General features: G+C 52.5%; 1 long non-coding RNA gene and 1 pseudogene across 1 annotated transcript; one reads left to right on the top strand and one right to left on the bottom strand.

Moving 5' to 3' along the window:
• LOC131560141 (zinc finger protein 850-like) overlaps positions 1-25,551 on the top strand; it is an 886,257-nt pseudogene that overhangs the window by 810,329 nt on the left and 50,377 nt on the right.
• On the bottom strand, positions 8,234-9,060 carry LOC131559729 (uncharacterized). Its single transcript, XR_009274917.1, has 3 exons — positions 8,983-9,060; positions 8,553-8,700; positions 8,234-8,303 (listed from the first exon to the last, which is right to left on the bottom strand). It is a non-coding gene; the product is annotated as an uncharacterized LOC131559729 (long non-coding RNA).

Raw genomic sequence — 25,551 nt, 5'->3', positions numbered from 1 at the left:
CTGGTGTCCAGGCCTTGGCACTTCAGGGACGTGGTTTAGTGCTGGGCTTGGCACTGCTGGATGAGCGGCTGTACTGGGTGAGCTCAGAGGGCTTTTCCAACAGAAAGGATTCTGTGATTCCATGATTCTATCCCCTGCATTCAGCTGGGGCTATTTTAGCAGCATTACTTTGCTCCAAAAGTTCCCTCTTGCCCAGCTCCTGTGGCCTGAGCCTTCAGCTCCTTCAGCTCCTGGTGCTGAGCTGCTCATGCTGAACGAGACGGCTCAGAGAGAAGAACACAGTCCATGCAATTCCTTCTGGGACACGGAGAGGGGAGGCTGTGCAAACAGGAGCTTGTTTGCTGTGGCCTGCTCTCTGCCCTTCACGCCTTTCACTGCTTTGTACCGGCCAAGAGCTTTCTCCAAGTGTGCAATGGAGCAGCTGCTCCTGCTCCCGGGCCTGGCTCTCTCCAGTCTCTGCCCTTGCCTGCTTCTGTCCCTCTTGCTGTGCCCTCTGTTCCCCCAGGGCTCGCTGGCTGCTGCCCAGGACTGTGGCACTGGCACAGATCCAGTGCTCCAGAGCCTCCTTTCTGTGCCCTTGCAGCTGCCTGGGCACAGCAGCCTTTTCCATCTGGAAGCTCCCCATGGACAGGGAGTGCCCAGCTCCGTTCCTTGCACAGCCTCCAGGAGCCCAGGGCTGCCATCTCCAGTCCCTGCTGGCACTGGGGGCTCCCAGGTGCCTCAGGCTGCTGTGACACCGCTGCACACGGGAGGGAAGAGGGGCAGGGGCTGTGCTCAAAGTCAGCTCCATGTGCTGCTGCTGCTGCTGTTGCTGCTGCGGGGTCATTTGTGCAGCCCTGGCCCAGAGTCAGGGATCAGATCCTGCCAGTCTCTTCCAGCCCTGGCTGCTCAGAGTTTGGGCCTTGGAGCCTCAGGTGGCCAAAGGCAGCTGCTGCTGGTGCCTCTGTGTGCCCGTGTTCAGCAGTGCTGCTCCATCAGTCTGTGCCCAGCAACGGGGAAAAGCCTCAGCCCTGCAGGGCCAGGAGCTGCCAGGCTCTCCCTGAGCAGCTCAGCCAGCAGGAAGGGAGCTGCTCCACACGGGAACCAGGAGCAAAAGACATTCCTTTTGTAGGACATGTTTTCTATTGAAAGGAAAAAAAAGGAAAAAGTAATCAAAAACTATATAAAATGTGAAAGATAAGAAAAAACCCCAAGTGTGCAGTGAAAAATCATCTCTAACTTTGAATTAAGAGGCAACTGATCTTTTGAAAGAGAACTCAGTTATTTACTTTGTAAATGTGCTGATGGCATGGATCCATCTTACTGACCTCAGCAGTCTTTTTAAAAAGTTTTTGGGGATTGTTTCCAATATTGTTATTCTAAATTGTGGTTGAAGCAAGAGGAAATTGCTTTGTGCCCTTCCAGCTCCAAGCAGGACTGGGAATGGAAACTCTGTCAAAGCCCAAATCCTTTAGAAGATTACCTTCCTTCTCAGCCTGGGAATGAGCTGCACATTCCCTTTGAAACTGTCAGGGATTTCTTAGAGACACAAAGTCCCACTGACAGGTTTTTGCTCTGGTTTGGAAGTGCAGAAGGGCAATTCTCCATCCACCAGCTCCAGATTGCACTGCCTCAGGAGCACGGCCCACTCGCCAGCTTTGGCCCACTCGTGGCACTTCTAGAGGAGGAAGAAAGTGCAATTGCACAATTCCAGCCAATCAAGAAGGAAGAATGGGACAGACAGAACACCCTGTGCAGATCCAGGCATTCAGCCGGGACTGTGGAGAGTTTGGGTCCTTGCCAGTTGGATGTGTGTCCCCAGCTGCAATCTCTGGGCCTGCAGCAGTGTCTCACTCACCTGCCAAAGCAGAAATCTCAGGCGCTGTGCTCGCAACGGGCTCGTCTGATGCAGAGCTGTCAGAGCAATGTGAGGGCAGAGCCAGCCCAGCTGGGCCCAGGGCTGAGCCCAGCAGAGCCCTGGCAGAGCCCAGAGCAGCCTCAGCACCCGCAGAGCCCGGCTGCAAGGAGAGAAAGCAGAAAGTGCCTGTCAGCTGAGGGCTCCCGTGCCCTTGTGCCAAGGCCTGCAGTGCCCAGGCCATGCTGGCTGTGCCCAGAGCTGCCCATCCCTGCTGCCTTTGGGAGCAGAGGAGGAGGGCAGGACATGTGCCCAGCCTGCAGCCAGCCAGGGCACATCCAGCCCTCAGTAGCTGCCCAGAGCAGGATGCTCCTGTGCTCGCTGCCATCTCCCAAAAGCTCTGATCCCACCCTGCCAAGCACACAGGGACCCACCTCATGCCAGCCATGGCTGCAAGAAAAGCTGCTCCCAAACCATGGCCTCAGCCTTCTCCAAGGGCACGGCCCATCCACGCCACAGCTGCTCCCCAGCACTTCCCCATCCACACTGGATCACCTGGAACATTTCCTCTGCTAAAACAAACAACACATTATTGAAAAGAGATTAGATGCAAAAAGGGAAAACAAGTAAAACGGTAAAAACTCTTGTCTCTGTAAGGGCCTTGAGGAAGGCCCAACCCCTGCATGCCAGGGAAAAACCCAGCCATGGCTGTGGGAAGCCCACACTTTCTCTCTTCCCCCCTGCACTGTCCCCCAAAATCACAGTGACCCCAAAGCAAACAAGGGCAGTGGAGCAGCCCAAGCCCTTCCTTGCCTGCACAGCAAAGCAGCCCCAGCACGGGTTCTGGAGCCCCACCTCTGCTCCCACCATGGGGGTTTGTTTGTGTCGGGCTGGCTGCCCCAGCCCCAGCCCCAGCCCAGGGCACGGTGGGTGCTGGGGGCTGCTGGCAGGGCCAGGAGCCCACTCCCATTTCGTACCCACCCCAGCCCATGCCCCAGCCCTGCCAAAAGCAGCTGGGCAGCCACTGAAGAATGAGTTGCATCTGCCCCAGCAAAGGGGGAGCCTTTGGTTCCCAGCCAGGCTGGGCCATGCCCAAATCTGGCAGAATTTCCCTGGCTGGGGACTCATCTGCAAATTCCCTGTGGACTTTGGCTTTGAAGAAGGTGCCAGAATCAAAGTGCATCACCTTCAGCCTCCCGTGGCCAGGCTGAGGAAGAGCTTGTCATCCTTGATGTCATCCTCGCTGTCTCCAGCAGCAGCAGCAGCAGCAGCAGCAGCATCCCCACCCGGTACAGCTTCTCCAGGGGCTTCTTCTCCTTCCCTGGGGGAAGACCAGGCTCTCAGGGCTCTGCCCAGGGCCCCAGCTGTCAGGGAACCACGACAAGCAAAACCAGATGGGATGGATACTCCAGGGACCTGGAGAACCATTCCCAGCAACTGGGAAAATCCTAGGAGCTCCATCCACCCATAGATGCGGTCTCCAAATTTGCCCCAAAATTGTGTCCAGCTTTTAGAGGCAATAAAAGAGCAAGTCCAAGTGACTTGATGACATTTTTAGCCCAGAAAGCCCTGCTGCTGATGGCACACTTGACAATCAGCAGGGGACACAGCTAGGCCAAAGCCCAGACCCCAGCTGGGAGGCTTTCTCCTCAAATACCCTTCAAACAAACCTCCATGCAAGTCACTTGGGAAAGTTTCTTCCAATGATCCATTTCTGGCACATATCTACACAGGCTTATGTGAAAGATTCTACAACTGCTCTGGAGTCAAAGAGGCAGCACTAAGGGTCCTTGTCATCTCTTTGTAGCTAAATCCCACTCTGCAGGAGTTGAAGGAGTTTGGAACGAGCTAGAGAGCACACCTCTCAGTTTTTTACATGATGCCATTGCATTTTCTTCACTTCTACACAGACAGGAAGGGTGAGTTTGGCTCACATCTCCACCGCATGGCTCACAGGGCCGCAAGACTTGTAGTTACAAGAGCTTTGAAGGATTTCTTGGCCAAGAAGACACGGCCAACAAAGATATTTGTGGTTTGGAGCCAACCCTTCAATATTTCGTCTTAGGGACTCATGCTACAGTGTAAGCTTCCTTAGCCAATCATGCTATGACACACAAACCTACAGCACTGCATCCTAAGGTTCTTGTTTTCCATTGTAACTACTTTTATTTTTTCTAGATCTTGGACTCTAAAACTCTGAACTTTCCTCCACTTCAACATTCCTCCCCGTGTCTCTGCTAGAAACTAGAAATCTGCATTCTCGCTTCTAGCACCTAAGTTTGGAAGCCCTTTCCAAGGTCTCAGATCAAATCCTGTGCTTAATTCTAAGCTTTGCTGACAAGACCAAAGGTCTGAGATTTCCCTGCATTTGGGTTTCCCACAACACCGATGATGTTAGTTCCACAGTGCCCGGGATCCCTCTTGCAAGTCAACTCTGTCAGGACCAAGGCGGCTGCCAGGGGGCTGCTTGTGGCCTCTGACAGCCCATTGCCCAGGGCTTGCCAGCGCCCCAGCCCCTCAGGGGCTGCCCCAGACGGCCAAGCTGCCCGGCAGCAGCGCTGCAGCCCCACAGCCGCTCCAGAGCAGCCCCATCCAGAGGCACCTGGGAGCCCTCAGCAAGGCAGCCAGCAGCACACGGGCAGGAGGAAACGGATGGCGCTTCCTGCCTGGCACAGGGCTTGTGGCCATCTCCAGGCACCGCTCTCACAGGGATCCCCGCAGCCCCGGCCCCTGCCCAGCCGCTCGGTGGGCAGCACAAAGGCTTCAGCAGAACCACCACAGGACAAGGGGCTTCTGGCCATTTCCCCTGGGCCGCTGCACGCCTGGGCAGCTGGCTGAGCACAAGCACCCTTTTCCCCCTTTCAGGGCCTCAGGACCCCTCAGCCTGCTGTGCTGCTGAGCACAAGCACCCTTTCCACCCTTTCCTGCCTCTTGCCCTGCAGACCCTGGGCAGCAAAGAAAAGCTCCTGGCAGTCTGTGTATCATAATACATTCTATAATTATTTACAGTAATCTATAATCTATAATAATATATATAATTATATATACCCTATAATTTATTTATTTTCAATATAGATAAAACAATGAAAAGAAGAACAGAAAAATATTAAAGAAAAGGAAAATTACCCCTGGCTCAGGTTGCCCCAGCAAAGACAGCCTCCAGGATCAGCTCTTCTCCTAAGTCTTCCGGCAGCACAGCCAGCCGAGCCCCGACAGACGAGGCCGGGCCCTCCATGCCCTGTGCAGCTGATCTTGCAGCCTCTGGATGGTGGAATATCGCCCACGCTGTATTTCCCCCAGGACATGCAGTGTTTCAAGTGCCAGCTGCGACACGGCACTGCTCCTGTCCTCCGTCAGGCGTTCCAGGGCTGCAAGAGAGAGGAACAGAGGCACGGTCAGAGCCAGATCTGCGGGGAGCCCAGGAGAGCCCCCTGCAAGGGCCATCCCAGCCGGCTCTTGCCATGGCCAGGAGGGAGCAGGGAGCAAGGGGATCAGCCCGAAGCTGCTGGCCACCAATGGCCCACGGGGCCCTGAAAGCTCCGTGTGCTCTGCCCATGGGAGCAGAGCCCTCCGCAGCCGGGGCAGGGCTTGCAGCTGCCCCCTCCAGCCCCCACGGTCAGTCCGCTGCCCTCAATCACTCACCAGTGCAGATCAGCTGGAACTCTTGCTGCTGCCCCCTCAGGCGCCGCCCGGCCATGCCTGTGAACACAGAGCCTGTCACGGCCCCAGCGGCACAGCTCCCTGCCAGCGGCACTGCCGGCGCTGTGGCCACGCGGGCTGCTGGCCCGGCAGGGCTCAGCCCGGCCCTTGCTGCACGCTGCCGGCCCAGGGCACGGCTGCCAGAGGGCGGCAGCAGCAATGCCCAGGCCAGGCGGGGCTCCACGGCGCCCCAGGGCACGGCTGGCGCTGCCGGGGCAGCAGGCGGGGCTGGGGCCGAGCTGCGGCGGGCCGGGGAGGGGAGGGGCAGCCCGGGCTCGGGACTCACCCATGAACCTGATGGCCGCCTCTCGCAGGGGCTCCTGTGGGCTCTCAACGTAGCGCAGGGCCCGGCGCAGGTGCTCGGCCGCTCGGCTCCTGTCCTCTGCCAGCTGCAGAGAGCGGCAGGAGGGAAGGGTTGGTGCGGGCTCAGCCCCTGGGCCGGGTGCTGCCTGCGCCCAGCCCCGGCTTCCCCTGCCCGCACAGCCCTGAGGCTCGGCCAGGGCTCCCGAGGGGCGGGGCAGAGGGCCGCCTGCTGCCCGGGGAGCCGCGGTGCCGGCCCGCCCCGCAGCCCCGCCGGGCCAGGGCTCCATGGGCACCCGGCTCGGGCGCACGGGAGCCTGGAGAAGAGCCCGCGGGGCCTCTGGCTGCAGCAGCAGGCAGGGGCACAGCTGACAGCCCTGCACACTGAGCACCGCCCTCAGGGCCTTCTCCAGGGTGAGGCTGGGGCATGCCGGCCCTCCTTACCAGGAGCTCAGTGAACTTGGAGAGTTTCTCTTTCTTCACAGTTTTTTCAAGAGCTTTCCTTTTCAGGAACTTGACTGCACAAAGCAGCGTTTCCCGAGAAGTCTGGAGAGCAGCAGAGATGCGGACATGGCCCCAGAGCCCAGGGCACAGGAGCCGCAGCCTGGAGGAGGCTGCGGTCCAGCAGGTGCAGGGCAGGAAGCAGCCGAGCCCCCTGCCAGGGGGACAGCAGCAGCCCATGAGTCCTCACCTGTGCCACACGCAGATTCTCATCATGGCAGTGGAAGAGCAGTGGGAGCAGGCTCTGCCACACTTGTGTCATCAGGGGCTTTTTTCCTTCTTCTTCTAATGCAGAAATCAAGGTGTGAAAGACAATCATGGAGAACTGCTGCACCTGGCTATCACCCTGTAGAACAGGAAGGCAGCAAGAGCTCAGCATCAGCTGGTTCTGGCCCACATTGGCACAGGCCTGCATCTGCACGGGGCACCAAGTGTCCAGGCAGCAGCCAGTGGCCGTGGCTGGGGGCACAGAGCCTTACGTGGTCAAAGAGTGGCAGGAACACCTTAGCCAAATGCAGGGCAATGGGACTGGGTATGCGGGCACCGTTATCCAGGAACAGATAGCCCAGTAGCATGGTGGTCATCCTGAGCCGCAGGAGCTCCACGAGCCTTTTGGTCAGGCTCCACATTCTTTCGGCCTGTGTGGAACACGACTTTGTGAAAGGCCACCCTGCTGCCGCAGGGCCCAGAGGCCAAAGGCCTGTCCTGAAGCACTGGGGCAGCTGAAGCGGGAGGCAGGAGAGCTGGGAGCAACTGCCACAGCGCCCGAAGGCCAGGCAAGGCCAAGCGACTGCGTTGCCCAGCCCCACGCTGCCTGCACGGCTTCAGCCACTGCCCCCTTCTCACCAGCGGGGAATGGTCCCTGAGCGGGAGAAGGGCCCTGAGCAGCTGGCTGCCAATGTCTGCGCGGTCTCTCTGCAGGTGCCATGACAAGACAAGATCCATGATGCTGTCCCTGCATTCCCTCAAGTCCAGGCACTCGAGGACCTGCAAGACACAGGGCAGTGACGGGGGAGCCGGCCGGCAGGAGCCCGGAGCCGCACGGGGCTGAGCCCAGGCAGCAGCACAGAGCACGGGCACCGTCCCAGGTGGCTGCGGCAACAAGAGGGCAGAGAGCTGGGAGGCAGCTCAGCCAGGTCATGCTGGCCTTGAGGCTCACCTCCACAAGGAATGCCAGGGCAGGGAAATCCCAGTATGGCATCTCTTTGCTGAGCATCTCAAGGAGGCAGCATAAGATCCTTTTACACAAGGGCCTGGATGCATGGCGCATCTCCCTGGAAGGTGGAAAGTGTCACTAAGACCTTGAGCCGGGGCGGGGGGGGGGGAAGCCTCTCCCAGCACTGACTCACATGGTTCTTGTCCTTCCCCACCACCCACTGCCAGGGGACCTGGGCCCTTTGAGGTGTGGCCGCTCCTGGGCACCCCCTTTCCCAGCCTTTTCCAGTCTGCTTTGCTGTCGCTCATCCCTTTGGCCCACAGCCACGGGGACTGTGTGGGACAGCCCGGGCACAGGGCACAAATGCCAGGAGCAATGAGGAGAAGGGGGTGTCTCACCCGGCCAGCAGAGCCACGGCAGAGTGATGGGTATCAACACAGAGCAGCGTGTCCCAGCCACGCTTGCCTTCCATTGACACCACCACCTGCTCACACTGGAGAAGGCAGAGCAGGGACTTCAGGGTCTGCACTGCAAACCTGTGTGCACAGCAAAGCCCAAGTCACACTGGGAGCACTGGCTCCTTCGCAGGCCATGTGGCAGGGACAGGAGGAGTGGCATGGAGCACCTGTTGGGGCTGGTGGCAAGGCCGTGCTCTTCCTGGCATTGCTTCCAGAAGGTATCAACCTCCTCTGGCATCTCTTCTGTGCTGAAGAACACTTGGAAGAGCAGATGCACAAACAGGTGGGGGAAATGCGGAGCCACTATTCTTGGGACAGGGGCCTCCTGAAGGATCTTCCACATCACCACGGTTGCCTGCAAGGGACAAAGCCCCCCGAGACAGCACTCAGTGCCGAGGTGTCCGTGTGGTGGGGCCCAAGCTTAGCAGGGAGAGGCCCCGAGAGACCTTGGCAGGCGGAGCACAGGGCCTGGTGGGCCTGAAGCTGCCCCTGGGCCAGGTTTCAGGCCAGCGCCTGAGGCAGGGAGATGCAGTGGGGGAAGGAGGAAGGAGAGCTGCTGGAGAGGGAGCCTTGGGGCCAGCAAAGGCCAGTGTCAGAAACTCACAGCCAGGCCAAAGACACCCGTTTTGTCCCTATCAGAGGTGCACATGCTGTGCTCTGGCCAGCTCCCCAGCACATCCAGGAGTATCAGCTGCACTGGCTCTGCAGTCCTGAGCGAGCCCATGATGGTCTTCCACATGGTCAAAGCAGCTCTGTAGGGTTAGAGCTCTGTCTCAGGGGCGGTCTCAGACACAGCACCGTGGCCTGGGCATCCCCAGGGGCCCAGCTGACCACAGGCTCTGCCTCTGCCCACTGCCCTGTGGGGACAGGGCCCTTAGGGGCAGCAAGGCAGCATGGCAGCAGGCTCGGGGGCTGACGTGCCAGGGCTGGGAAAGACAGCAGCCAGAGGGCCCTGGAACTCAGACACCTGGGACAGGTGGTACAGGCTGATGGGCTGGGAAGGCCTGAGCCTTCTGGGCAGGTGGGCCCCATACCTGTCACAGGACGGGGCCACACGCAGGAGCGTCACGACTGCGTCACCCGGGTGTGCTGCGGTGAGATCCAGCAGGGCCTTGTCCAGCCTGTGCTCGGCAGAATCATTGGCCATGAGCCAGCGGTGAATGTACCTCACCATGGCGGGCACCTGGAGAAGGCACGGGGAGACTTGGAAAGCTGCTAGAGGGAACAATGTCCCCAGGGTCCCCAGAGAAGTCCTTCCCTTCCCAGCGCACTGCCATGGCCTCAAAGGCTCCCAGGGACCACCAGGCGTTGCTGGGGAATGCACAGGACTCATGGGGGAATTGAAGCCTGGCCCCAGCTGCTTACTTGTTCTGGCCTGGCAACACCCTTCTCCAGGAGCAAATCCAGCAGGGCGGCACTGGTCTCATGATTGAGGAGCTCTGAGCGAGCTCTGAGCCCAGTGCCCATGGTGCTGGTCTCTTCCTGCCAAATGCTCCTGATGAAATCGCAAACGAGCTGTAGGAGAAGGGCAAGAAGCCGGGGATGTTGCATGGAGTGCTGCACACACGGTGCTGGGCTGAGCATGGACAGCAGGCCCAGCCCAGGTGGGGGTGGCTGCAGGTACCTGCGCTGTGCTGCAGAAGCGGCCACGTCTGCGCTCCTGCTCCTGTGTGCGCTCCAGGGCTGCATCTGGCAAAGAGCGAGCGCAGCCAGAGCTGAGGGGCTGCGGGAGAGGCCAGAGAACACAGCCCAGACCTGCACTCCCCAGGCAGGGAGAGCCCCGGGACGCCCCAGGGGATGGAGCATGGCCCCTGCGGGGTGTCTGCCCAGCCCCTCTTCCATCCTGTCCATGGGCATTTTCCCAGGGGATGGGATGGGATGGGATGGCATGGCATGGGGCCAAGGTGGCTGCAGGCTCCAGTCCTGCAGCCCAGCTCTGCCACTCACCCTCCTGCGGTGGATGGAACGGCACCGCCTCTTCATTCTCCTGTGCTGGAGCAGCTCCAGGGCCTTCTTCCTCCTCCTCCTCCTCCTCCTCCACAGTGGCCAGCTTGGGCACTCTCGAGGCTCTCTGGCGCCCCAGCACCGAACGCAGCCGGTGCCGCTCCTGCAGGGCCTCCTGCGCCGTCCCTGCGGGCGGGACGCGGCGGTCAGCGCTCGGCCCGGGGCCAGCGACGGCCCCCGAGCGCCCCTCACCCGCCCCGGGCCGGCCATGCCCGGGTGTTCGATCCCGGGAACGCGGCACGGGAGGCTCGGGGCCGGCGGCCGCGCTGCCGAGCGACGGAGCTCGAGCCGGGGAAGCCGCAGCGGAGGCGGCGGGAGCGGCCGCGCCGCATGTGTCCTCCGCGAGCCCCGGGAAGAGCCGGGGCCGGGGCCGGGACTGGACCCTGCCTCGGGCCCGGGGCCGGGCTCGGGCCAGGCGGAGCCGAAGGGCGGCGATGCCGCCCCCGCACCAGGCACTGATGCCCGCCCAGCAGCGCCACCGCCAGTACGGCCAGAGCTGGGCGGAGGCGAGACCGCGGCGGGACGGCCGGGGCCGGGCACGGGGCAGCCCCGCCCGGGGCCGGGGGCGGGCCGGGGGCATGGCCCGGCCCTGCAGGGGAGAGGGAGGCGGGGAGAGGAGAGGGACGCCGGACTCGGGACCCCGGGAGAAGGGTTCCCGACAGCGGGAAAGGGAGAGAGAGAGAAAGAAAGGGACAAAGAGAAAGAGGAAGAAAAATAGGAGAAAGCGTGTTTTAAACTGTCTGCTTAGCTGCTCTCGCCGCTACTGCTGCCGCCGCTGCTGCTGCTGCCGCTGCCGCCGCTGCAACTGAAGCACCGGGGCCGTTCGTCCCCGTGTCTGTTCCCCGCTCGCCCCACGAGCCCCACGTTCGAGCCCCGCGCGCCCCGGGGACAGCCCCTCCGTCTGCCCAAACACGGGAACTTTGCAGCCTTGAGCCCGGATGCAGAGCCCTGACTCCTGCGCACTGGCACAGCGATCCCCTCGCTTGCTGCTGTGCATTGTCCTTGCTGAGGGTCAAACACTGTCGGGCCACCTTCCCTTGGGGTAGGATTCCTACCTGAGCCCAGCACTGCACTTACATCTCCAGTGTTGCTTTCCAGTAAAAACAGGGGAAGGAAAACTGTGTGTGGCTCATGGGATTTTAGACCATCTAAAAATCACTAAGTCAATGATCTCAGAGGTGAGGTGCACCTGGAATTACTGGGATGCAACATGGAAAAGGGGAGCATAGAAATAGAGGGAAACATCTTGGATTGTTTCTTTCATTTTCATTTCCCTTCTGGAAAGCTGTTTCAGTTTTCCAGGAATCTTCTGTCTGCTCTTCCCAAGAATCTCTCATGGAGAGCAAGGTCAAGCTTCTGTCACAAGACTTTCCACCAGGAAATTCCGCCACTGATGAAATTTTCATTGTGACTGTGCTGGTTTAGGGCAAATTTTGGGAGGAAACCTCCAAAAGGGGTCCATCTAGAAAGCAAGTTCAAGCGGCCCCTCCCCCTACTAGTTCAGGAAAAGACCTCCCTTGAGAAAAGTGAAAAATCCCCACTTTATTTCACAAGTAAAGTAATCACAAGCATGAAAAATGAATAATATTAAATAAAACCTCTGACAGTGCTGAAGAGATGGCAAATTCAGAAAGTCCTGTTTGTGGGTTGTAGTTGGCTCACTTGGTCTCTTCTAAGTCCCTCTGGTTCTGGAATGCAGCGTCCCAGAGCTCAGTGGGCCAGAAGTGTGAGCTGCTGCCGGTGTTTTTCTGGGTTTTCATTCCAGAGCAGGTTTAAACAATTCCAAGAAAAAAGGAAAGCCACAGTCTGAGGAACTTCTCTGCCTAAGCTAGCTAAAACCAAATTGCTGGACCTGGGCTGTGAAGGCATCGGGAAATTTCCAAATCTGGGCACTGGCGGTCCCAGCAAACACCAGAGCTGGATGGTGCTGGAGCCAGAACCTGCAAATATCAAAATTATGGCTTTCTGTGCCAGCAAGTCACTGGACTTGGGCTGTGCTGGCACCAGGTATTTTCCAAATCTGGGTACTGGGGCAGCAAACACAAGATGTGGTCGGTGCCAGACCCAGTAGCAGCAAGTTGCCGAGTTCTGGCTTTCTTTGCCAGAAAATTGCTGCATTTGGGTTTTGCTGGCACTGAGAAATTGCCAAATATTAACTTTCTGTGCCAGGAAATTGCTGGAATTATGCTGTGCAGGCATCTGAAAAATTCCGGATCTGGGCACTGATGGTGTCAGCAAACACAAGATCGGAGTAGTGTAGGCACCAGGTATTTGCCTGGTTTTGCTTTCTTTGCCAGCAAATTGCTGCACTTGGGCTGTGCTGGCACAGGGAAATATCCAGATCTGGGCATGGGCAGTGCCATCAAACACCAGGTCTGGGTGGTGACAGTCTTGGCACCAGGAAATTGCTGCCTTCTGTCTTCTTTTTCCAAAAAATTGCTGCACTTGGCTGTGTTGGAATAAGAAATGTCCAGACTGGGGTACGGGCAGTGGCAGCAAACACCAGATCTTGGCATTGCTGGTGCCAGCACTGGGAAATTGCCAGATTTTGACTTTCTTTACCAGAAAATTGCTGGACTTGGCTCTGCCAGAACAAGGGAATTTCCAGATCTGGGCACTGGTGGTGGCAGCAAACACCAGATCTGGGCGGTGCCAGGCCCAGTAATGTTGGAAATGAATTTGTAGAGAATTTTTAAGGTTTGATAGAAGGTTTCTATAGTATGTATACAAGTGTCACGATCTGTCCTTACAAACGGGTTTTGTGGTAGTTTGTGGGTTGATCTCAGAGTGCAAAAAACACCGACACGGTACAGGGAGTTGCTGCTATAACCAAAACAAATGTACCTTTATTGAATAACCACAGCAAAATGCATTGAGGAGGAACTGGGGGGAAAGGGAAAAATAAGGAAAAAGAGGGAGGAAGAGAAAGGAAGGTATAGAGCTACCAACTGTTTTACTAGGCCAGGACTAGACCCAGAGCTAAGCAAACTCATTCAGCCAGGTGACATTGTGTAACATCAGAAGCTGGCAACCTTGAGGACTTGGCTGCCAAAAGGTTACAGTTTGCACTGGGCCCAGAAGTCTTTTTCCCTAAGGCAAAGCAAATTGAAATGTGAAGTTTAAAAGCTTCAAATGACTATGAAAGGAAACTGCAGAATAATTTCTGGAAGGGCATCATTGTCAATGATCATGCAGACCACCAACAGCTGGAGCTGAATCCAGAATTGCTTCTTCCAGCTGGGCAGGAATTCATTCCACTGGCAAGCACTGGTCCATGGCAACAAATGATCTCCTAGCTCTGGGCTGAATGGCACCCAGGCTGCAGTGTAGATTTGAGGAGCCCTTGTCACTTGTTATTGGCCTCCCAGGGCACTCATCCTTCTGCAAACAAGGTGCAAACACAGCTGGAGTGCTGTCCCAGGTAAATATACATACAGGTGACTTTGCCAAAGCAGTGCATCATTTCCCAGTGAAATCCATGACTTCTTCTTACCTATGGAATTGTGATTGAAGACACCTGTGAGCCAGATCTGTGGGAGATGGCAAAGGAGCAAAGCTTTGGGATTTGGGCACACTTCTCTTGATTTCTTTGCTCAGGCCTTTGGTGAGCACAGAACACACCTAGGTAGAAAACCTTTGACTATACAGGATCTTTTGGATCCACTGTCCCCCAAACATGTCAAGGTGTGGCCCTGTTACAATGAGAAGTTGAAAACAGCAGCACAAATGACACAAAGAAAACATGGCCAAAGAGGAATAGGAGAGGCCCAATGAGGAAAGAATGTGGTGAGACACTGGCACACTGAATGAGCTGCACTCCCATAATCTCTAGGCTAGCAGGTCATGGTCTCACATTCTCCTCCTGGTTTATTTAAATGTTATTTATTTATTTTTGTTTTTCATCATCAAAATAAAATATATACAATTAAAAATATGTCATCAAAACTTAAAGACAAAATCAAAAGACATTAATTCAAAACTACATCTAAAGATCAGAACGTATGTACAGCTGTAACTATCAAGCCTAATGCATCAATCCTATTCTTCAAACACTCTTCACACAGGCGGCAGCTTCTTCCTGAGCTGGGAGGAAAGAGAGCTCTTCTGGACGGGAGGCAAGGACTTTGTGGGTGAGGGAACATCGGAAGTGTCCGGAGAAAACTTCTCGGTAGGACTGTAACCAGCCAGATCTGCAAAATGGAGACAAAAAGTTTAACAGAGAGGCAAACTTTAACAGAGGCCACCATGTAAACCTAAAGCATCTGAAGCTACATAATTCCTGGGACACATTTCCTGGAAATGTCTAAACAGCTGCACAGGGAAACATGCTCCTGCTGGCAGACACTGAGGCAGGCCAGGGCAAACCCTGAGCCACTTGCCCAGAGCTGGCACAGGCCCAGCCTGGCCTCTGGGCTGCCCTGGGACAGCAGGGAGTCCAGAGCCCTGTGCTCCCCAGGAATGACTCAGCTGCACATGCACCCTCTTGCTCCTCTGCCTGCCCCACAGCTCAGCAGCCCCACAGCTCCAGGGGCACTGGCAGCAGCACAGCTCCTTGCAGGGGCACGTGCAGGGCACAGCTGTTCCCTGGCAATGTGCACGGCCTCTCTGGGCTGCCACAAGACCCTTCCTGCCAGCAGAGACTGGCCCAGCTCCCCCCTCACCTCTGTGTGAGGCTGAGCCATGATTGCCCTTCATCTTGTCTTCAATCTGGAGCTGCTTCAGGCCCCGCATGCCATGACTAGGAAATGTGATGGAGAGAGTGGGGGCAGATGCACACCCTTCCTTAGGATTTTGTCATTTTTGGCGCAGCTCAAAAGGCAAATCCAGAGGTTTCCAACTCAGTGCTTCCTCAGCTTTCTGGAGAACATCTCGCCTTCACCAGCCCAGCATTTTGGGGAGGTTTTCCCGCACATGTGGAGGCTTGCTGGCAGCACATTCCTTCAGCTGGGTGCCCATCACCTTGCAGAGGGCAGAGGCCAGCTTGGTGGCCACGGTGCAGACGTTGGCGCTCCGCACAGGCAGCGCCTTGTTCTCCAGGCAGGGCCAGAGCACGGGCAGGGCGTCGCGCTGGGCGACTTCAGGGCTCCTGGCATGAACCCCCTGCACAAGCACTGCCGGGACAGAGACACAGCTCCTTACCCACCAGCCTCACTGCAACAAGGATCTACCTCTGCTTCTGCTTCTTGCCAGCCTCTCTGGCCAAGAGCAGCAAAACAGCACCCAGAGCCCCTTGGTCCAGAAACGGGCAAAGCAGCTGAGCATCCTGGAAACAGAACCACCAACCCCTCAGCACTAATTGCTCCAACCAGAGCCTTGTCCCTGCGGCAGACTTCCTACCTTTACTAAATTATTTCACAATCTCTGCATGAACAATGAATGAAATGTCCAATTGCTTTTGATTTCCATTAAGAAGTTGTCTAAACCCGCACTGAAGATTTGGAAATGCATCATAGAGAGGAAATGGAGAGATTTCTAATAAAAGGGATGATTCCATTTTTGTAACTTTGATGTCAAGTGCCAAATGTCTAATCTGGCTCTTCCCTGTGCTCAGTGGCACACAGCAAAGGGCAGGATTAGAACACACCTCAAAACTCCAGCCCACCAGAGATGGCTGCTGCCTGACAGCTGGATGAGAAACATCAGTGGCCAGCTGGTTTCTTTGGCAGAACGCTTTTGGGGCTTCCTACAAAGAGCTGCTTCAAACCTCAGGGTGTCTTAGACAATTACCCAGACCCCATTCCTGTGGTATTTGAGCATCTCCACATTTTAATGCCATTTCCCCTCTCAGTCTTAATGGCATTTTTTCTTATAATGTCCACTCAAATAGGGGCATAGAGAAAGAGAAATGCTACACAGGGGACTGAAAGGTAACCAAAACACGAGTGTTTTCTCCCATTGTCTCTGAAATCTCTCTGCCCATTTTCTTAACTGAACTGTATCAAACATAGACAAAAGCTTACTACCAATAGGCTCCTTGCAACAGGCAGATTTGGCTAAGAGATGAAAACCTGAAATGCTCTGGAGACCATTCTTATTTTCTGATCAGACAAAATGTTATCTAGCAGCCATTTAATATTCTGTGGTGGAAGAGACTTCATTTTCTCTATGCTGTTAATCCACCAGCAGACATCAACATTGAAAGAGCTCCTGCAAGTACCCAAAACCAATTCTGCTAAGCGGGAAAGGGTTATGGTACCCATTTTAAAATGGGAATTCATTTCAGTTTAAATGCAATTAAAGACATCGGTGACTACTGAATGTGAGGAACAGCTGTCTGTTCCTACTAAATCTCAGAGAGAATATCGGCTTTTTCTAAAGTAGTCCTAATTTATGGCTAATTCCTTTATTTGAAAAAGAGATCAAAAGAACTGCTAAACTAAATTCCCTGTTGCTGGAGATCTACTTTATTCAAATGCTCTTTAAAGGGCCTTTGACATTCCCAATCTCAGAACATGCGCTTTTGAGATGCCTAATGAAGACACAAAGTTATTAAACCTTGCATTCAAAGATGTTGGCATATTTAGCAGTGGATTTAGCCCAGTTAAAGCAAGGCTATCAATCATCTTCTCTATTATACATTGAGATTATCCTTTTTCCATTCCTTGGCTCTTGCTGACATAGCAAGCTCCACTGAGGAATCAATTATCAGCTGCATTTGTAGCATTTTGGGCAGCGCTGACACAGGCAGACACTGTTTGCACACCCTGAAAGGCTCAGTCCAAGGCCCCTCTGACAGCACAGGCAGGGAGCCTCAGCACTCTGCTTCTGTCCCTGTGCCCCAGAGGCTGCCTTGCACTAAACCCGTGCCTCTGGTACCTCTGTTGAGTTCTGGCCTAAGCTGTGACCCCCAGGCTCTGCACGGTTCAGCCTCAAAACTTTCCAAGAGAAAAACAAGAATTCTGTGAGGACAAAACAAAGGGATGCCCTTAAACAGCATTGGCCACCATTTCCCCTCAAAGATCACAGATGTCCCTGAGCTCCCCAGAGAGGAGCCAGCTGGGGCATTTTTAGCCCTCCCTTTGCTGGAGGTGGTTCTGAGATGCCCCAGTGAGAGCTCAGCCCCAGGCCGAGCGCTGCCCCCATCTCAGGTGCTGCCCAGCTCTGCAGCAGCCAGGGAAAACCTGCCAAACCCACCTGCCTTGGCTATGGGGCAGCAGGGACACGCTCAGCACCTCCTGGTTTGGAGGAGCTGCTCTGCTGTCTGCTCACAGGCATTCCCTGTAAATGCTCCCTGGGAAGAGCTCTGGGCTCAGAAGGGGAGGCCAAACCTGTGATACGCTCGGTGACATCCAGCAGGGCTTGGCCACTCAGGTGATTCCATTGGTAGCTGAACTCTTTCAGCAGGGACACTTTATCTACAAGGGAAACACACGTTTCTGCTCACTTTGCTCAGGTCATAGGAGAAAGGGCAGGGCCAACCCCATTTTATAAAATAAAGTACATTTCTGCTGTGTTTTGAATCCTTTTCTTCTTTCCTTCCAGCCTACTTGGCAGGGTTTTAAATTCCAAAAGAAAAGCTCTCCTCTCACAGTTGTAAATCCAAAGTTGTCTGCTGTAGCAGGAGCTGTGTTAAAACATTTCACATCAGGGACCTCAAGAGTTCAGTCACATGGAAGCAGTGAAAAGGTTTTGCATCCCAGAGCACAAAGGAAGAGCCCCATACTTGGGTCACAGAAAGGCACTGAGTCAGGCAGTTCCTGACTTCACAGAGCAGCTGGGGAGGAGAAAGTGGAAGCTCCCCTTGAAGACCTGCCTCTTCAACACTCCTTTTTTCAGCCCTATTTTCCCAGTGCAGCATTCTCAGAGCTGACATAAATCTGTGTGGCAAAGGAATTTACAGCAGCCCTTGCCTATGTAGTTAATTGCTGTGGCCATCTTGCCCCATGCAAAACAACATTTTGAACAAGGCATCATTGACAGCTGGTTTTATACCTGTTTGTTCTAAAGAAATGGACTTGGTGAATCATCAGTTCCCCTCTGAAAACAGAAGACAAAGAAGAAAAGTGGAAAATAGGCAGCTAATGCCTCTGATGTAGAGCCTCCCAGGTGGCTGCTCTGCAGAAGCTCTGATGGGTCAGTGTCCCTTCATGCCAACAGCAAAGCTGTTCATTTGGGAAGTCAGATGGGGCCCAAGCAAACTCCAAACCCCCTTTGCCCCTGAACTGTAGCAGAGCTGTAGTCCAGGACTTGCTCTTCAGACAAGCAGCACAGAGCCAAGGGCTCCTGGCACTGTTGGGAAATGCTGATCCCATTCCAGCCTGTTGGGGATGGTGCATAAGGACTGCACCTGCACAGCCTCTGGTGGGTGTCAGCTGCAGTGTTCCACAGACAAGAGCAGCTGCCAAGGCACTCAGCGCTCTCTTGTGCAGGAGAGACAGAGACGAAGCTGAGGAGAGTCCCTGCCAGGGCTCAGCCTTACCCAAATGAGCAATGGATTCTCCCAGTGCTTTCACAGCTGCCCCACGAACCCTGGGATCCTTTGAGTTCAGGTTCTTTGTTATTCCTTCCACCAAACCAATGATCACCGGGTTCAAGGCATCATTCAGGGCCCCTGTGATTTCAGCCAGCACGTCCAGCACCCTCTGCTTCACTTTCTTATGGCTGTCAGATATTCTCAGGACAAAATATTCAAAAATCTGTGAAGAGAACAAGCAACGTGAAAGCTGGATTCAAATGCCCCTGTTTGAAGAGCGGCTGTAGCAGTCAGCAATGTCAAAGATGAAAGTGATCCTTTCTGTCAGGTCAGCACTCGCTTGGACAATTTCACTGTTTTCCTGTGGGCCACTCACTGGAATGGTGGCACAGCCTCATGCTGTGAAAGATTTTCTTCTGTTTTTAAGAGGTTTGGCTGGGGACTGAATAGTTCCTATGGTATTTTTCTCCATCTATAAATCACTAAATCAATTCCATTTGTTAATGCTAAAGACTACCTTTGCTTTGAATGGAAAGAGATGTTTACAATGCCTGGTTTTCTATACAGTTGCCTCAAGTACTGAGGGCAATTATGATTTTGCCAAAACTATGGCTGGAGGAGATCTAAGTTTTCTTTTGTTTGTCTCAGAGCCAGGGTCTGGAGAAGAGCAGGGCCCTGATCAACTCTTCCAGGATCCAGACAATTTCTCTAAGTAACAGGTGGACTTCTGAAATGTAATGTGCTGTACAGCTCTCATTAGAGCAGGTTCAGTCCCTTGACAGCCTCATTATCAGGCACCTTTCCCTGGAAAAAGGGAAAAAGCAGCTACTGGGAGGAGAAGGCAGAGATGAGTCCTTAGCTGTTTTCCTCCTTTTCCAAAGAGAAAAACAGACCCCCAAGAAGGGTGAGCACTGTCTTTACCAAGAGGAATAGGAACAAGGATGGAAATGAGTAGCCAGAGCTGTGCCTGTGTAAGACAAGATGGAGTATATAGAAGTATTCCTAAATAAAACAGCTGGGTTTAAACCAACCCACCCTGATACTTCTCTTCCCTCTGCAAACCCATTTTTGTTCTAGAGAACAATTGCCATGCTTTCAGGGGCTGGATTCCCTTCACTTAACCCAGCTGGGAGTAGGAGAGAGCAGCAGTTACACCAGCAGAAAATTCTGCCATCATCTGATGAACAGCATCAATAGGCACCTGCCAGACAAATACAGCTGGACTGAAATAACTTGTCCTGAAGCCTGGACCTGAATTACATTTGTCTGGGTGAGAGGGACCAGCATGTCCCAAACAGCCAGGACAGAGTGCCAAGACACACTGAATTAACTTTGCTGCTACAGGTTTAGGAAAGGAGCTAAAGGAAAGGAGCAGTGAAGATACCCTACATACTTGGGCAATGTTAGTGGAGATGAGCTGGGGGCTGGTTTTGCACAGGTCTTGGAGGAGTTCCACTCCTTCCATCCTTGTCTGAAACCCCTTGGCTTCCAGGAGATGGTGAAGCTTCTGGAGCAGCTCCGTTTCTTCCACAGCTGGAGGTGACGTGACCTGGGCTTTTGCACGGGGTAGGAGGTGTCCATCAGAGGGAGATTTCACCCTGGAAAATAAAACCAAATGAGGACCTGGTGGTGATAATTATCATAGCATGGCATCCCCATCGAGGAAATAATAAGCATTGACTCCATGATTCCAGAAGGCTGATCAATCACTCTATTTTACTATACTATACTATACTATACTATACTATACTATACTATACTATACTATACTATACAGAAACTCATCGCCCTTACAGACAGTCTGATACAGACAGACCAGATTGGTCAATCGAATTCAAAACACCATCACCAGTGTCCAATTAAGAAATCACCCTTTGGTAAACAAATCTCCATAACACATTCCATGTGTTCACAACAACAGGCGCAGCAAGTGAAGATAAGAATTGTTTCTCATTCTTTTCTCTGATCTTCTCACAGCCTTTCTCAGGACAATGCCTGGCAAAATTGTGCCTGCTGCTCTCTGTGGAGAGAGCTGCAGCCACAGACAATACCTTCAAATAATTGTGAGCAAAACATCTTGAGCAGCTTTCCCAATTTTGTGATTTCAAGCTGGAAAATCATGAGGCTCTGAAGAACAGTGTGGACCTCATGACAATCATTATGGGAGACAATCTGCCAGTGACATTCTCACCACTGCTCACTCAGGAAAACCAAGGATGAGATGCATCTGATCTATCTTCAGATGGCTGCCAGGGCACACAGGTCACATTGCTTTGTGGAGAAAGAGAGACACTACTGCCAAGTTTAAATGCCTCCTCATAAGGGATGTGTGTGTCTTAGAATAAGGAAACTCATCACTCTGGAGAAATGTCTCTATAACCAGGCATGACAATCTGGAAAAGTAGCTCAGATGCATCTGAACAGATAAACAGGGTCATATTTGAAGGATTCAGAAAATCAGTAAGGGAGATAAAAACAGAAGCCAGACATCCCAGAACTACACTCACATTTCATTTGCTTCCCTAGAGACCAGATTCACAGCTTAACAACCCCACTGGGAACAATTCTCCTGATCAACCTGTCTCTTCCATGAGCACAGGAAGATGCCAGCTGTGCTACTGAGGCATGTGGTCACTTTCCTGCCACTGCTGAGCAGGACAGAGCTAAATAAATCCCCTCTGCTATCAGAGGAGAACAGGTTCAAGCAGCTCTGCAGCTGCCATGAAGAGACAGCAAGGAGCAATTCCTGTCTTAAATGCTGATTGCAGCACAGGGGGAAATAAACCAAACATGCTTTCCATCAAGCAAATTACATGAAGGACAGGAATATCAAGACAAAAAGTTCACATTCAGACACCTGTTGACTGAAGTTGTTCAGTAATTGCCTTGCTCCTTACTACTCAAACTTGGTGCTGTTTGAAGGTAAGAAAACCATGATTCAGCCAGGCCAAACCACACGGATGAGAACTGCATCTTTGTGGAAGGGCATCTTGCTTCCAGACTGAGATTTCTCTTCAAAACACCCATCTGAAAAAGACTCCACTCAGGTGAAAAAAAAGCCCTGTTTGAATTTACTTGTCCCAAGTCAGGCAGCAGAAACTTGGCCCTCTCACAGCCTCCACAACACTGCCCTTGCCACTGCACTGGATCGTCTGAGCTGCCACCAATGGGTGTCTGTTTGTCTCTCCATTTTTGTGGAAACCCCTCCAGAGAAGTTGTGTTCAGCACAATGCACAAGTAGACATTTTTTATCCTAGAGCATTTGTCGGGAAAGAAAACAATCTGTGGCATTGGTCATCTCTGCCAGACAGTTTTTCCTGAGGAAGAGGCATGTAAAGCTTGTCATGTGCTTTGTCACATCTGACAAAAGTGCTCAGTACCGTTTGCTAGCAGACAATGTGGCCTGGGGCTCCTCTGAGCCATCGTTCCTCTCCTTCACCGGCTCCTTGACAGATGGGCTTTCAGCCCTCTGGTTTTCCATCCCCTACAAAGACACAGAGAAACCCCATCAATCTTTAGAGTATAAAACAGGAAATTCCCTGTTGAAAACACAAGTTAGAACCAGAACCAGGATCACTGATACCGAGGCTTAGGGAAACATTTCCTAACTTACAGATGGAAACACACCAGAGATTCAGTGATGCCAACTCTTTGTTTTCAATAGCCCAAGGCAGGTTATGGGTGCTCCCAGACTGATAGCAGTCTAAAATCCCAAACTCCTTAGTCTTGAGTAGAAATGGAAATAATGCAAACTGGCAGGCAACGAGTGTTCGTGAAGGAAGCAGCAGAACAAACTGGACTCTTTGGGGGTTGGCCCAGTGTGTTGGAAGTCGATTTGGTTCAACACTCTCTCTCCCTGTGCCTGATAAAGGCAGGCTCCTGTGAAGAAATGGCTACATGACAGAGGTCACGTAGACATTCGCTTGTTAGCCTGCAAGTTAGCGTGTCCTTGGGCCTAGATGGGTATGATAATAAGTAGACAGAAAGACATGAAAAATAGGGAATGTAGGCCCAAAGGAATGAGAAAGAGTTGATGGTACAGTTTAACCAATAGATCGCTTGGCTTACAGAATATTCATAAGCTTATTACTTGCTGTATAAGTATCTGATGCTCTCTTCAATAAACGGAACTTGCTTATCACTCATATTGAGTGTCCAAGTCTCCCCTAACCAACAAATGGCTCATCCCCGACAAAGGCCTCATTCTGCAACAGGTAAGCAACATAAAAAATTAAAAGCATATAGGAGTGAGTGTAGTCACAAGGACCTGGAGAAGAAAGAGCCCCAAAAGGCCAGACATGATGTAATATCATCCATAATAAGGGTAAAATATATGTTGCTATTCATCATGTATCCAAAGAATTATGGAATGGTTTGGGTTGGAAGGGACCTTTAAAGGTCATCTGGAATGACAGAGTACTGAAAGCAAGAGAAAAGTATTCTAAGTGCCAGGGAAAACTGTGTTGAAAGCAACCTAAGATTAGAGCCAAAACAGCAACACCTTATCTTTGAACTAAAGATTTATCAATCACTAATGCTGTCTGCCACTAAACCAGGGGCACACTAAACCAGAATCCTCCACTCCAGCTTTGCCATGCTGTGCTATCAGAGCTCTCCATGCTCCCCAGCTCCTGCAGAAACTGGACTTTGTGATGTGACCCCAGCATGACAGCAGCCCAGTTGAAGCACCACCACTCCTACAAAATAAAGCAGTTTTTACCTGACTATCAAGCAACACTAAACTTCTCTGGGAAGCACTGGGTGCAGGAAAATCAGGGACAGAAAAGGGATGTGTCTGTGGAGCAGAGGGCTGGTAAAAATTCTCATTAGGTTGTTAACATCTGGTTTCATTAGTCTGCCTACAGACAATTATAATTACTTAGTGGCTACTGCAGGGTGAAAAGCCATTTCAGTTTATTAATGTTCTCAGAGCTGCAAACCTGGCAGTGAAATTATTTTTAAAGTGGTTTGTAAAGTTTGTCTCTTCTCAAAGAACGTGTCAGGCTGATAGACCAGGCTGTGAAATTTATGCCCCAATAAAAGGGCGTTTGAATGCAGTTTAATGACACCTGAAATGTTCTGCTCTGAGAAACTGTCCCCAACGTCCAGGTGGACCTTTCTCCATTGGAATTCTTAGAAATTTGTAGAAGCTATAACTTTGGCATTAATTTTACAGGAGCATTTATAGCCCAAGGGTCAAGAGCAAAGCCATAAAATGCTGCTCAAGCCCTGAGCTTTCTCAAACCAGAGGTAAACTCATATCCAAAGGTCTGTCTGGAGCCCAAATTTGCTGTAGTAGAATTCTGTTATAAAGCTTAGCCTGCAACAAAGGTATACTTTTATCTCAGCTTAGTTAAATATTCCCCTTAAACCACCATAAATTATCATTTCCCCACTATAATTCATGTTTTGTCCACTCCTAATTACTCTTTCTTCTTGCCCTAAGCACAATCCTTACTCATACAATATGTTTGATGACTCTCATTAAATTTATTATTCTACAGACATATGTTGGATTAAAGTTTACCTGAATGAGAGCTTTATCCAGTTCCTGCCGGAGCTAATGGAGAAGATATTTCAGTTTATTCAAAGCAGCTGTTATCTCGGAAAGAGGATGATGCTTAAATTATAATAAAAGTTCTTTGTTTCCCCCAACCATTCACTAAAAGCCCTCAGTCACTTAGGAACTTTTTAAATAATTTCTAGTATTCACTACACGGCCAATGACTAAAGGAGCTCTGACCCTGCAGTGCAGTTAATGACCATCTCTGACATATTTCTTACATGTATTTTTTTCCAACATTTTCTTCAACAGCAGCTAACCAGGTGCCTTGCCCTTTTTATCTCCTGTTTATTCCATTTACTCTCATCCTCCATGGCACAGCACACAATGTTTCCACAGAACCAGCCTGCACCAGACACTATTTCACAACTCACCCCTAAAATCCAAATCTTTCACACTTCCACCTTATTATCTTCCCATCCAGGGAGGGCAGTCAAGGTCAGCCAGATGCAAACGAGGTGTTTGAAGCTGAGGTGTGATGAGGCACTGATCGCTTGATGAGCACAGGAGGAGGAAAGGTCTTGGCTGTGCCTTGGTTCTTAAATCATCCTCAGCTGTGCAGGAAAATTAAGGACAGAGCAGTGATGCTCCTCTGACCAGCTTCCCCACGGCATTGTTCCTGTCACAAAGTCAAAGACAGGCAGGGCACATATATTCTCTTTCTCTAACTCCTGCTGGGATGACAACATTGAAAAATAGAAAAAATATAATTATCAGGGGTTTTCAGAGTGTGAACTCAGGATTCCCCATGCTCTTGCAGAGGGGGAATGTTCATCAGGCAAAGGATATGAGAAGGAGCTTCAAAATGTCCAAAATCTCAGTAAAAATATTTTTTTCTATGGAAACCTTCACCAAAGCTGGTCACACTTCAGGGCCTTTGTGCCCCCATTTCCTGATGTGCATCTCCCAGTGGGGTGTTCCCACTGCTCCAAGAACCCCACACAAACCTTACAGCCTCCCACATACACACCCCCAGGACCTGCACCATTCCCTCCAAACCTGGGTACCTGCATCAGCCACCTCTGTGCTGAGCTGAGCCTGGTTCTCCCCAAAAAGAAGGTGCTCAGTTTATCCTTGAAAAGATTGACAGCAGCATTCTTGTCTTCTTCAAAAGAGCCATTATTTCACAGCTGTAATCTCTACACTGAGACTTTATTCCCTTAAAGTGTCCAAGTGTTGTGGTTTGACTGGAAATGGGACATCTGGGATATGTTGTTTTTGCTGTGGTCACCAATGGGTGTTCGGATTTTAAGATGAGCACCTGGTTTGACCAGTGGGGCTTTGGATCTGCCTCTTGAGACCACAAACCCAAGGAGTTAAAAGCAGGGCTCTTTTCCTTCAGAGCTCTCTTTGGATTTCCAGCGGGAAGGAGTTGGGTCTCTCCCCCGGCCCAGTTGCTGGCTGGGCGGGGGGAGGGGAAAAGCCATGCGGCCCGGCCCGGGAGAGGTAGGCCTGGCCCCCCCAAGGGTGGAAGGAAGAAGTAAAGAAATGCCGGGAAGCAATGTGCAGCCTGTTCCCCCCCCCCCCCCCCCCCCCTTGGAGACAGACAGAGAGAGGGTGCAGCCTGTTTTTGTGGCCGTTACCTTGAAATTCAGTAAACATGTGCTGGCAGCAGGCAGCCCG

The sequence above is a fragment of the Ammospiza caudacuta genome, chromosome 7, assembly GCF_027887145.1.
Source record: "Ammospiza caudacuta isolate bAmmCau1 chromosome 7, bAmmCau1.pri, whole genome shotgun sequence".
In the NCBI taxonomy this organism is placed as follows: Eukaryota; Metazoa; Chordata; class Aves; order Passeriformes; family Passerellidae; genus Ammospiza; species Ammospiza caudacuta.
Note: the sequence above shows the minus strand (reverse complement) of the source record. Positions and strands in the feature narration are given on the sequence as shown.